The 11,383-nt window shown below is 43.2% G+C and overlaps 1 protein-coding gene across 1 annotated transcript in view; it reads left to right on the top strand.

Annotated features, from left to right (window-relative positions):
* The window catches only part of LOC125456773 (melanocortin-2 receptor accessory protein 2-like), a 34,493-nt gene that overhangs the window by 17,201 nt on the left and 5,909 nt on the right, over positions 1-11,383 (top strand). The gene's annotated exons all lie outside the window — the stretch shown is intronic.

Here is an 11,383-nt window from a genome sequence, read left to right on the forward strand (position 1 = left end):
TGTTTCTAGACTCCCAATGAGGGAAAACATCCTCTCTGCATCTGGTTTGTTTAGCCCTGTTAGAACCTTACATGTTTTAATCAAATCCCCTGGCATCCTTCTAAATTCTAGTGAGTACAGGCCGAGATGAGCCAAAAGAAAAAGTATATTATTCTGCAAAGATGAGTTGCAATTCCGAAAATAGAACAGAGTATAAAGAAGAGCAAATAATTATAAAATTATTAATAAGAATGGAGAACTTAAGAGTACAAGAGAAAATAAGTTAGAAATATAAAAAATACTAAGAATTTCTTCAAGTATTTAAAAGGGAAAAGAGTAAGCAAAGTGAATATTAATCCTCTGGTGAAAGAGTCTAATTTGAGAATGAATAATGCAAAAGGAAATGGCAGTTGAATGAGGTATTTTGCATCTATTTTCACTGCAGAGGACACAAATAGCATCTCAGAAATAATTGTGAATCACGAGGTGAAAGGGATGATAGAAATTAAAACAATAAAACCCCAGGAAAGGGTACTGAGAAAACTGTTTAACCTAACAACTGACACGTCCCCAGATCTTGATAGATTCACTGTAAGGTTTTAAAAGAATGTAGCAGATGCATTGGTTTTAATTTTCTCAAATTTCCTCCATTCTGGAAAGATCTGATTGCATTAGAAAATAGTGAATGTGACACCTGTGAAAGGAGGGAGATAGAAAGCAGAGAAAATGTGCCAGTTAGCAAACTATCCATCATGGTCAATATCTGCATCTATTATTAAGTCAGCTACAGCAAGGCACTGTAAAAATATCAAATCAATGTGATTTTGTGCAAAGGAAATAATGTTTGAATAATTAGAGTTAATGGGCTTCTTTGAGCAAGTAGCAAACAGTGTGGATAAAAGGGAACCTGCATATATGCTGTATATACTATCTGGGCCTTACTGCTCAGTCAGTCAAAATCAACTTGCAAATTCAGTCCAAGGAATGGACCATAGTCAATCAGGAATGTCTAGCAAACTCTGTCTGAGGAATGGGCCATGGTGAGTTACGGGGTGTTTGTCAATCAGGGGGGTTTCTAGGTTGGACCATGACACCTTTGAGGTTGTGCACAGCTCAAGTCTAGGGATTGGCCTGGTTATAGAGCAATGGAGACATACAACATGGATACAGACCCTTCGGTCCAACTTATCCATGTTGATCAGTTTTACAAACTGAACTGCTCCCATTTGTCTGTGTTTGGCTCATATCCCTCTAAACCTTTCCCATTTGCATACCTGTTCAAATGTTTTTTTTTAAATGTTGTAACTGTACCTGCACCTATCACTACCTCTAGCAGTTCATTCCATATACACAACACCATCTGCGTGGAAAACGTTGCCCTGTAATCCTCCCTCAACTTAAACCTATGCCCTCTAGTTTTGAATTCCCCTGTCCTAGGGAAAAGGCCTCCACTATTCACCTTATCAATGCTTTTTATGATTTTACAAACCTCTATGAGATCATCCCTCAACCACCTATGCTCCAGGGAAAGAAAGTACCAGCCTCTCCTTATAATTCAAGTTCTCTAGTCCTGGTTACAACCTTGAAAATTTTTAATTCACCCTTTCTGATTTAATGGTATCCTTCCTACATTGAGCAAATGGTGGGATCTGGCAGGATTGGAGATGGGAGAGGATGGTCTCTGAGAGGAAGGGGTGGGTGTTCAGGGCAAGCCATGGTCACGGGGTTGTTGAGCTTTGGAGGGTTCACAGGCAGCAAGGGCAGTGGCACCTTGATAGTCAGAGTTCTCTGGTTCAGTGACATCAGTCAAAACATGGAAGGATTCATCTGACAGGTGCAGGGTTACCGGGAAAACGGGGATCTTGACCAGTGTAGGAGGTGAAGAATGTGGGGATATTGTGGGTGGAGCTTCAATCACACTGCAGCAAAGGCAGATTCTAAAGCTCGCTATTTGAAAATAAACTATGCAATGACCTTTCAGTATTAACAAGGCAGCATCAGTACTTCTAATTTCTGAAAAAGGATGGACATCATTGTTGGAATGAGAGGTCAACTGAGTGATTGGAGGCCTGTTTATTCAATACTAATCATTTGGTTTCAGTTCCTCACTCAAGCAGGAGGTCAACACAGCTGACCTAATCATATTAACTATTGAGCAAGAGTGCACTGTAGCCTGATTAACATCTTGTGATCTCTCATTTGGCAACTGTCAGTGTGCCATATTCTGAAAGTGAAATGTCCAATGGCACAGGAAACAACTTGAGAAGCTGCCGTGAAAGGGTAGGGATGTTAAAGTAAGTGAGGAGTTGAGTCCCCCACTCTGGGGAAAAAGCTTCTTGCTATCCACCCTATCTATAACCCTCATGATTTTGTAGACCTCAATCAGGTCCCCCCTCAATCGCCGTCTTTCTAATGAAAATAATCCTAATCTACTCAACCTCTCTTCTTAGCTAGCACCCTCCATACCAGGCAGCATCCTGGTGAACCTCCTCTGCACCCTCTCCAAAGTGTCCACATCCTTTTGTTAATGTGGCAACCGGAACTGCACACAGTACTCCAAATGTGGCCGAACCACAAACGTTTCACATGCCACAGTTTGAGTGAGACACCATTTTGAGAAGTACTTTTGGAAGGTCATGCCCATATGCCCCATCACAATCAATGCCCCTTTACCCATCTCCATGGCTCCCAAATCCCTTCATACTAATCTATATACTTCCACCCATTCCCAGTACTCCTCACAGCCTCAATTTCAACTTATGACATTTTTTATGGCATGAAAAAGCTTTCTAAAAAAAAGCCCATTGTTCATTGCTTGCTATATGCTTTTTACAGACCTGTAGAAGTGTCAATCAAACCAATCTTTACAGTATCAACAACAGAAATCACAAGCTCTTGGTACCTCTTTATCTAATATAAATGAAAATCAAGCAATTGAGAAATGATTTAAGAGAAAAACCTGTTAATCAAGCAATATGATGCCTTGGTTCAGCTATTTCAGTAGACTAACGGGTGTTTGAATACTCAACCAAGAATGTATAAGAAGCTTAGATATTAGGGACCATGGGGAGTTGGGTGGAGGGGCATAGGTTGTTATAGAGTCCGTGAAGGGTAGATGGAGGATCGTAGATTGACCTGGTGAGTATGAGATGCCATTGGGGTATACGTGGAGGTGCACTGTTTGGAATAGATGCGGCACAGAGAGAGTGCGCGGTGTGAAAGGTGAGGGATGTTTTCTATTTTACTGTTTTTACTACAACCAGGAAAAAGTCACAGAGCACTGAGGTGGGCCTTCTAAACAACTTGTCTTGGTAAGCAGCAAACCATGTAGCTGCCTCTGACATCTTTCTGGAGACGACAAGTCTAACCCCTGTTGGAACAAAAATTCTGTCATTGCAGACAATTTCCCCCAAGACCTCCTTCTCAAGGGCAACCAAGGATGGGCCATAAATGCTGGCCCAGCCGGCGATGCCCACATCCCGTGAATGTATAAAATTGTTTGCTATGAGTTGATACTTCAGGGATACTGTCTTACAACTAAGGCATTTTTATTTAATTCATTCAGCACAGTTAAGTGTCAACCACATTGCTGTGGGTCTGGAGTCACATGTAGGCCAGTTCAGGTTCAGGACTATTTCTGATGAAGGGTCTAGGCCTGAAACGTCAGCTTTCCTGCTCTTAAGATGCTCCTTGGCCTGCTGTGTTCATCCAGTTCTACACCTTATTATCTCGGATTCTCCAGCATCTGCAGTTCCTATTATCTCTGATACAATTTTAACCTCACTGCGAAGCCTCTTCTAAGGATGCCTACCCTGAAGAAGTTACCCTCCTCCCTCCGGACAAACCTCAGGGGATCTCTCTCACACTGCAACTCTCTCGTAATCTTTTCGGCCTTGAAACTGCTCAACCATGTGCTGAAGCAAACCAGGGACTACAGTCACATCACCTTTCTTAGTTCTTGCCTATGGAACCAGATCATCTCCAATGGACTACAGTCCACATTCAAGCCTTCCCAATTTGGCCCCAACCGTGACAATAGCCATTTCTGATGAAGGGTCTAGGCCCGAAACGTCAGCTTTCCTGCTCCTAAGATGCTGCTTGGCCTGCTGTGTTCATCCAACTCGACACCTTGTTATCTCAGGTAAGGACTACAGTTTCCTTCCCTAAAGGACATTAGTGAACCAGATGGATTTCTCCTGACAATTTGGCAGTGCCTTTATTGCCATCAATAAATCCTTAATTCCAGATTTTTATTGAAAGTGGGTTTCTGGGTCGCTTGGATTAATTACCTAGCAATAATGCCATTTAGGCTAACACCTCCCCCATAATGGATGCCCCGTTCAGCCATTCAGTTTGGCATGAAAGTTCCCGTTGGACTCTTTGAGGAAGAGTGAGTGAGTTCTCCTGTTATCCAAGGCAACATTTATTTCAGAACTAAAACCTCCAGAACAGATCTCTGGTTATACATGTCATTGCAGTCCTTGGGCCTCTGCCATGCAAAAATGCCACATTTCCTTGATCAAAACAATAACTATATTTAAAAATTCAGACAAATTCAGAGCAGAAAGAGAAAAGCTAATGACATAAATGTGAAAGTATTCAGTTTCAGTGATACTGAGTAATACTATCGAGGACAATGCGAGAATTACCTTCCAATTGCATTCACTTCAATAGGCAAACTTGGTTTAATCTCTACTTCAAAGATAGCACCTCTCACTTTCCCAGTACGATATTGACATCTCTCTGTAATTTCTTGAAAAAAAAGTATGCTTTTTTACATAATTATTTATTTAAAAGTATCATTACATTCTTGTAGGTCTGAGTTTTCCAAATCACACTAGAAGGGAATGGGATGGGACTTTTATTTCCCACTCTGGTGCTGTTGTTACCTGATCTAATTTTCTTCTTGGGCTAAAATGCTTAACAGAGGGTTGATTCCTTACATAATCTCTGTAAACAGGTAAACTGCTGCTTCTGAGGAAGAAAATACAGCATTGTTCATAGAATCCCTACAGTGTGAATGCAGGCCATTCAGTCCATCGAGTCAACACTGGCCCTCCATACAGCATCTCACCCAGATCACCCCCATCCCTATAACTCTGCATTTCCCTTGGCTAATGCACCTACACTGTAAATCCCTGGAAACTTTGGGCAATTTAGCATTGCCAATCCACTTAATCTTCACATCTTTGGACTGTGGGAAGAAACCAGACCCACGCAGACACGGAGAATGTGCAAACTCCACATGGACAATCGCCTGAGAGTAGAATTGAACCTAGGTCCCTGATGCTCTGAGGCAGCAGTGCTAACTACTGTGCTGCCCAGTGGAAGATGACATTCATTGCCATGCCAGAAGAGGCAGGCTCCCATTCAAAGTAGATTACAGATAAAGAATTCGGTCCCTTTGGTTTTAACCAACATGCCATTTAGGATGAATTTCTATAGAAATATAACAATAAAGTCCCTGGTCTATTGCAGCCAATTTCAGGAGCATTTAAAGATTGTTGCTTAATGGCATGGAACTGATAAAGTCTATGTTGAAATCAGTTATTGTGATCTCAGATATCTTGCTTTTGTGATTGTTAATGATTTACAGCAAGCAATAAATCTGCTCAAATGCATTTTGCGAAATTCAACGTAGATTTTAGTTTTCACTTCATGAGCTATTGCTCCTGTAACTATTCTTTGGTTAAAATGCAGTCAGAACAGAATTATTACACAAAGATGTTTAGGGATATTTTCAAGTTTTATAAATGATTTTGCTTGAACTCATCCACTGTTTGAGGGTGTCACTAGCTAGGCCATCATTTACTGCAATTAGGGGTGAACTACATTGCTGTGTGTCTGGATTCACATGTAGGCCAGACCAAGTAAGTACAGAAATAACAAGGTGTGGAGCTGGATGAACACAGCAGGCCAAGCAGCATCTCAGGAGCAGGAAGGCTTGTTATTGCGGGGATGGGGTGTGAGGGATGAGTTGCGGGAAATGCGGGAGACACAGTTGAGGGCGTTCTCGATCACTGCGGGGCGGAAATTGCAGTCCTTGAAAATGAGGACATCTGAGATGTATGGGAGTGGAATGCCACATCCTGGGAGCAGATGCAGTGGAGGCAAAGGAATTGGGAATGGGGATGGAATCTTTGCAGGAAGATGGATGGGAGGAGGTGTATTCCAGGTAGCTGTGGGAGTTGGTGGGCTTCAAATAGATATCAGTTTCTAGGTAGTTGCCCAAGATGGAGTCAGAGAGGTCAAGGAAGGTGAGGGAGGTGTTAGTTCACCTGGACCTTCTACTCCAATCTTAAGTTCACCTGGACCATCACTAAACCTCCCTCACCTTCCTGGACCTTTCTGTCTCCAATGGTATCAATGTGGATTTTACAAGCCTCAAAATCTCCTCTCCCCCTACCATATCCCAAAACCAGCCCAGCTCGCCCCCGCGTCCCTAACCTGTCCTTCCTCTCACCTATCCCCTCCTCCCACCTCAAGCCGCACTCCCATTTCCTACCTACTAACCTCATCCCGCCCCCTTGACCTGTCCATCCTCCCTGGAGTGACCTGTTCCCTCCCTTCCTCCCCACCTACACTCACCTTTACTGGCTCCATCCCTGCCTCCTCTTTAACTTGTCTGTCTCCTCTCCACCTATCTTCTCTCTCCATCTATCTTCTCCTCTATCCATCTTCGATCCGCCTCTCCCTCTTTCCCTATTTATTTCCGAACCCTCTTTCCCTCTCCCATTTCTGATGAAGGGTCTAGGCCCGAAATGTCAGCTTTTGTGCTCCTAAGATGCTGCTTGGCCTGCTGCGTCCATCCAGCCCCACACCTTGTTATCTCGGATTCTGCAGCATCTGCAGTTCCTATTATCTCTAATACAAGTAAGTACAGAAGTTTTCTTCCCTAAAGGACATTAGTGAACCAGATGGTTTTTCCTAATGATCAAAAGCAGATTCAAGATTGTGTCATTAGATTCTTGATTCCAGACTTTTGTCTGATTCAAATTCTGCCATCTGCCAAGAAGGGATTCAAACCCAAGTCCCCAGAACATGACCTGGGTCTCTGGATTAACAGTGCAGAGATGCAGGTGCAACAGCACTCCATGTCACTTCAGGGCATGAATTTTGCTACATAAAATATAATGGTGTTTTGTGTTCCGTGATCAGTTATAAGGTGTTCAAAAGGTTGATGCTGGAGTGCCCCGGGTTAAAATGGTCTGCACAATGAATGGTGAATGAATTTGGATTAAATGAAATGCAGGCATTCACTCAATGGTGGCAGATTGTTCAGGTCAAGTAATAAATTTATTTATCTGCTGTTGAATGGAGGCTTCTGTATTTGGATTACACTGTTAAATTCTTACGTTTTTGAAAAAGTTGAGATGAGCTTGTAAGTCTGTAAATGGGAACAACTTCCCATATTTGGGTTTTGCTAATCGTTCCTCAGCTGTTTCAAAAACAAGAACAACAATAACGCTGACCTCCATTTATATTGCTCCTCTGACCTAACAGGAGGCATGTCACAACACATCCTTTGTAATTTGACATTAAGCCACACGTGGAAATATTAGGTGAGCAAAGCAAAAGATTCACCAAAGTTTGAACTGCTTTGAGGAATACCTTAAAGGAGACAGCAAAGTGGAAAGATTTAGAGAAGTAATTCCAGGGCTTATTTGCTAGGCTGTGAAAGTTGCAGTGCGGAGAAGGGAGTTTGAAATTTTTTAAAATCTGAGCCCTGAGACCACCCTGATGGGGTATGGATATTTAAAGCGTTTGGATGTCCATGGTGAAGAGGAGGTGGCTGGAACCCACGAACTGGAAATTCTGCAACAGATGTAAAATACCAGAAGAATCCCAGATGGAAGTGGGTAAGAACTAAATAAGGGGAGAAGAAAATGAGCCAAGGTAGGCAGAAATATGTTTCATGGGGCAGGAGCAGGCAGAAGCAATTGGTCTTAATTGAACATTTTGTGCAGAAGCTAAAAGTGGGCTTTACAGGGTTGGGCGTCAATGAGCTTGGAGGAGATCCCAGGTGAAATGAGATTAGTGGCCATTGTGGATACAATAGCCTGGTGTTCCAGGAGGAGATAGGAGGAGTTAACCAAGCAATTGCAAAAGTTTAGTATGCAGAAAGGAAATTAATTAAGAAAGCTAATGAAATGTTATTATTTATTGCAATGTGAAATTTAATACAATACTAACGAGGTTTTGCTTCGATTTTTAATTTCTTTTTAATGGACTCGAATAGGTGCATTGCGAGCGAGACCAGCATTTATTGCCCATCCCTACTTGCCCTTGAAATGGTGTTAGTGGGCTGCCTTCTTGAACTGCTGCAGTCCATGTGCTGTGGGTAGACCCACAATGCTGTGAGGAGGGGAATTCCAGAACTCTAGCCCAGTGATACTGGAAGAATGGTGAAATGTTTCCACTCTGGTTGGTGAGTGGCTGGGAGGAGAACTTGCTGGTGATGGTGTTCCCATGTATGTCCTACCCTTGTTCTTCTAGATGGTAGTCATCATGGGTTTAGAAGAAGCTGCCCAAGAATCATTGGTGAAATTCTGCAGTGCACCTTGTAGACTGCTGCTACTGAGCGTTTGTGGAGGGAGTGGATGCAGTGTCAAACAAGCATGTTGCTTTGTCTGGGATGATATCAATCTTCTTGACCGTTGTTGGAGCTGCACTCTTCCAGGGAGGGAGGATTATTTCATGACACTCCTCCCTTGAGCATTGTAGATTGTGGACAAGCTTTGGGAAATCAGAAGGTGAGTTTACTCACTTCAGCATTTATAGACTGTGACCTGCTCTTACAGTCTCTTACAGCCATTGTATTTGTACAGGTAGTCGAGTTCAGTTTCTTGTCAATGGTAAGCCCAGGATGTTGATAGTGGTGACTTCAGTGATGGTAACACAATTGAATATCAAGGGGTGATGGTTAGATTGTCTCTTATTAGAGAGAGTCATTACCTGGTATTTATGTGGTATGAATGTTACTTGTTATTAGTCAGCCCAAGCCAGGTCTTACAGTTTTTGCACATGGATGGCTTCAGTATCTGAGGAGTTGTGAATGGTTTTGAATGCTGTACAATCATTGGTGAACATTCCAGTCTTATGATCTAATAATGGAGGGAAGGTCATTGATGAAGCAGCTGAAGATGGTTGCATCTAGGACACTATCTGGGGATCTCCTGGAGCTGAGATGACTGACCTCCAACAAACACAACCATCTTCCTATCTCCAGGTATGACTGGGGCCAGCAGAGAGTTTTCCTTTGATTCCCATTGATGCCAGTTTTGCTGGGGCTTCTTGATGCCGCATCCCATCAATTTCAGCCTTGATGTTAAGGGTAGTTACTCTCAACTCACCTCACCTCTGGAATTCAGCTCTTTTTTTACCATTTTTGAACAAAGGCTGTAATGAGGTCAGTAGCTAAGTGGCCCTACCAGAATGTAAACTGGGTGCCAGTGAGCAGGTTATTTCTGAGCAAATACTGCTTGTCGGCACTGTTGATGATACCTTCTATCACTTTTTATACAGGGCACTGATGAAACCACAGCTGGAGGACTTGTTTAAAGGAAGAGAATTGGAAGTGGACCATGGAGGGTTTACTAGACCAATATCAGGAATGAGCAGGTTGTCTTGTGAAGAAAGATTGGAGAGGCTAGACTTGTAACCAGTGGAGTTTAGAAGACTGAAAGGTGACCTGATTGAAACATATAAAAGTCTGAGTTGCCTTGACTGGATGAATGTAGAGAGGATGTTTCCCCTTGGAGGAAAACCTAGAACTAGGAGCCATAGTTTAAATCTAAGCTGCAACCCATTTATGACATTTTTTTTCTTGTAGAGGATCATGTGTGTTAGGAATATTGAGAAAGGGAGTACCAAAGGCAGGTTTGAGGAGCCTACTCCTGGTCCTGATTCACGTGGATACCCTTGCTGATGCTACACCCTCCCTTATATCGAGGCCAGAAAGACCGTGAATATTGCAAACCCCCTTCAAGGGAAGGAAACTGATGTCCTTACCTGGTCTGGCCTACATGTGACTCCAGGCCCATGCTGAAACTGATACCTGGCGTCCTGTGCAGAAGTGTTCCCTGTGATACAAAAGGTGCTGTCTGACACTGTGCACAAAGCTGCCATTTTGAAGCAGAAACTGGTGATTACCATTCTCCAGTTGTGTTCCATGATGGTCCAGGGCACATCTTGCCTTGGTCGCCATGGAAAGGCCTATTGCTGCTGTATAAATAACAGCTAAACACAAGGAACATTGAGAAAGTTTTGACTACCTCAAGTGCAACCATACATTCACCTGGACTAGAGGTGGAAGAGCAAAGTTGTTTAATGTAGTTGAGTTTCTGATGTGTCATGTGTCACAATTATTAATTTGGAAGGGGAAAATTAATTCCAGAAAGTTTAACTAATAATGAGATGTGAATGCATGCAGATAGGTGCAGATGCCCCTAAACCTGCCCTCTCACCTTTACCCGAGACGGAGGACAAACATTCCATATCTGACAGGGGTTCACCTGTACATCCTCCAACCTGGTCTACCGTAACCATTGCTCCCGATGTGGCCTCCTCTATATTGGTGAGATCAAATGTAGACTTGGTGACAGATTTGCGGAGAACTTGCACTCCGAGCACACTAATCAACAACACTCTCCGGTTGCTAATCATGTTGTCTCCTCCTCCCACTCCCACGGTGACATGTCCACCCTGGGCCTCCTCCAGTACCACAATGATGCCACACGCAAACTGAAGGAACAACGCCTCATATTCTGCCTTGGAAGCCGGCAGCCTGATGGCCTAAGCATAGAATTCACCAGTTACAAAATCTCCTCACCCCCGGCCTTGTCGCATAAGCAACCGTCCCGCTCATTCCCGCCTCCTTGACCTGACACTACCTGTCCATCTTCTTCCCCACCTACCCGCCCCACCCTTTTCACTGACCAATCCTGACCACTGCCTACCTGCATCCATCTATCACCATCACACCCACCTTCCTCCAGTCCCATCTCTCGTCCCTTTATTTACTTCCAAGCTGCCCTCCCCAGTGCCGATGAAGGGTCTAGACCCGAAATGTCAAATCTCCTGGTCTTTCTGATGCTGCCTGACTTACTGAGTTCCTCCAGCTCCAAACTGTATTGACTCTGACTCCAGTGTCTGCAGTTTTTGCTATCTCCCAGATAGGCTTCTTACCTCCTGATGGTGAGAATGTAATTTTGTCATTTTTGAAGGAAAGGCCTATTTGCCAAAGTTGATCTGTATGGTGAGAGTGTCATCTTTGGACTCTTGCCTGATAAAGACATAACACTTGCTTTTATTCTCAGCACCTCGAAGTATAAAATTGCATCCATTAGGTTACTTGTACAAAGTGAATATCAGATGATCTGACAGTGATAGTGCATATCTGAAA

Source organism: Stegostoma tigrinum, chromosome 12 (assembly GCF_030684315.1).
Source record: "Stegostoma tigrinum isolate sSteTig4 chromosome 12, sSteTig4.hap1, whole genome shotgun sequence".
Taxonomy (NCBI): domain Eukaryota; kingdom Metazoa; phylum Chordata; class Chondrichthyes; order Orectolobiformes; family Stegostomatidae; genus Stegostoma; species Stegostoma tigrinum.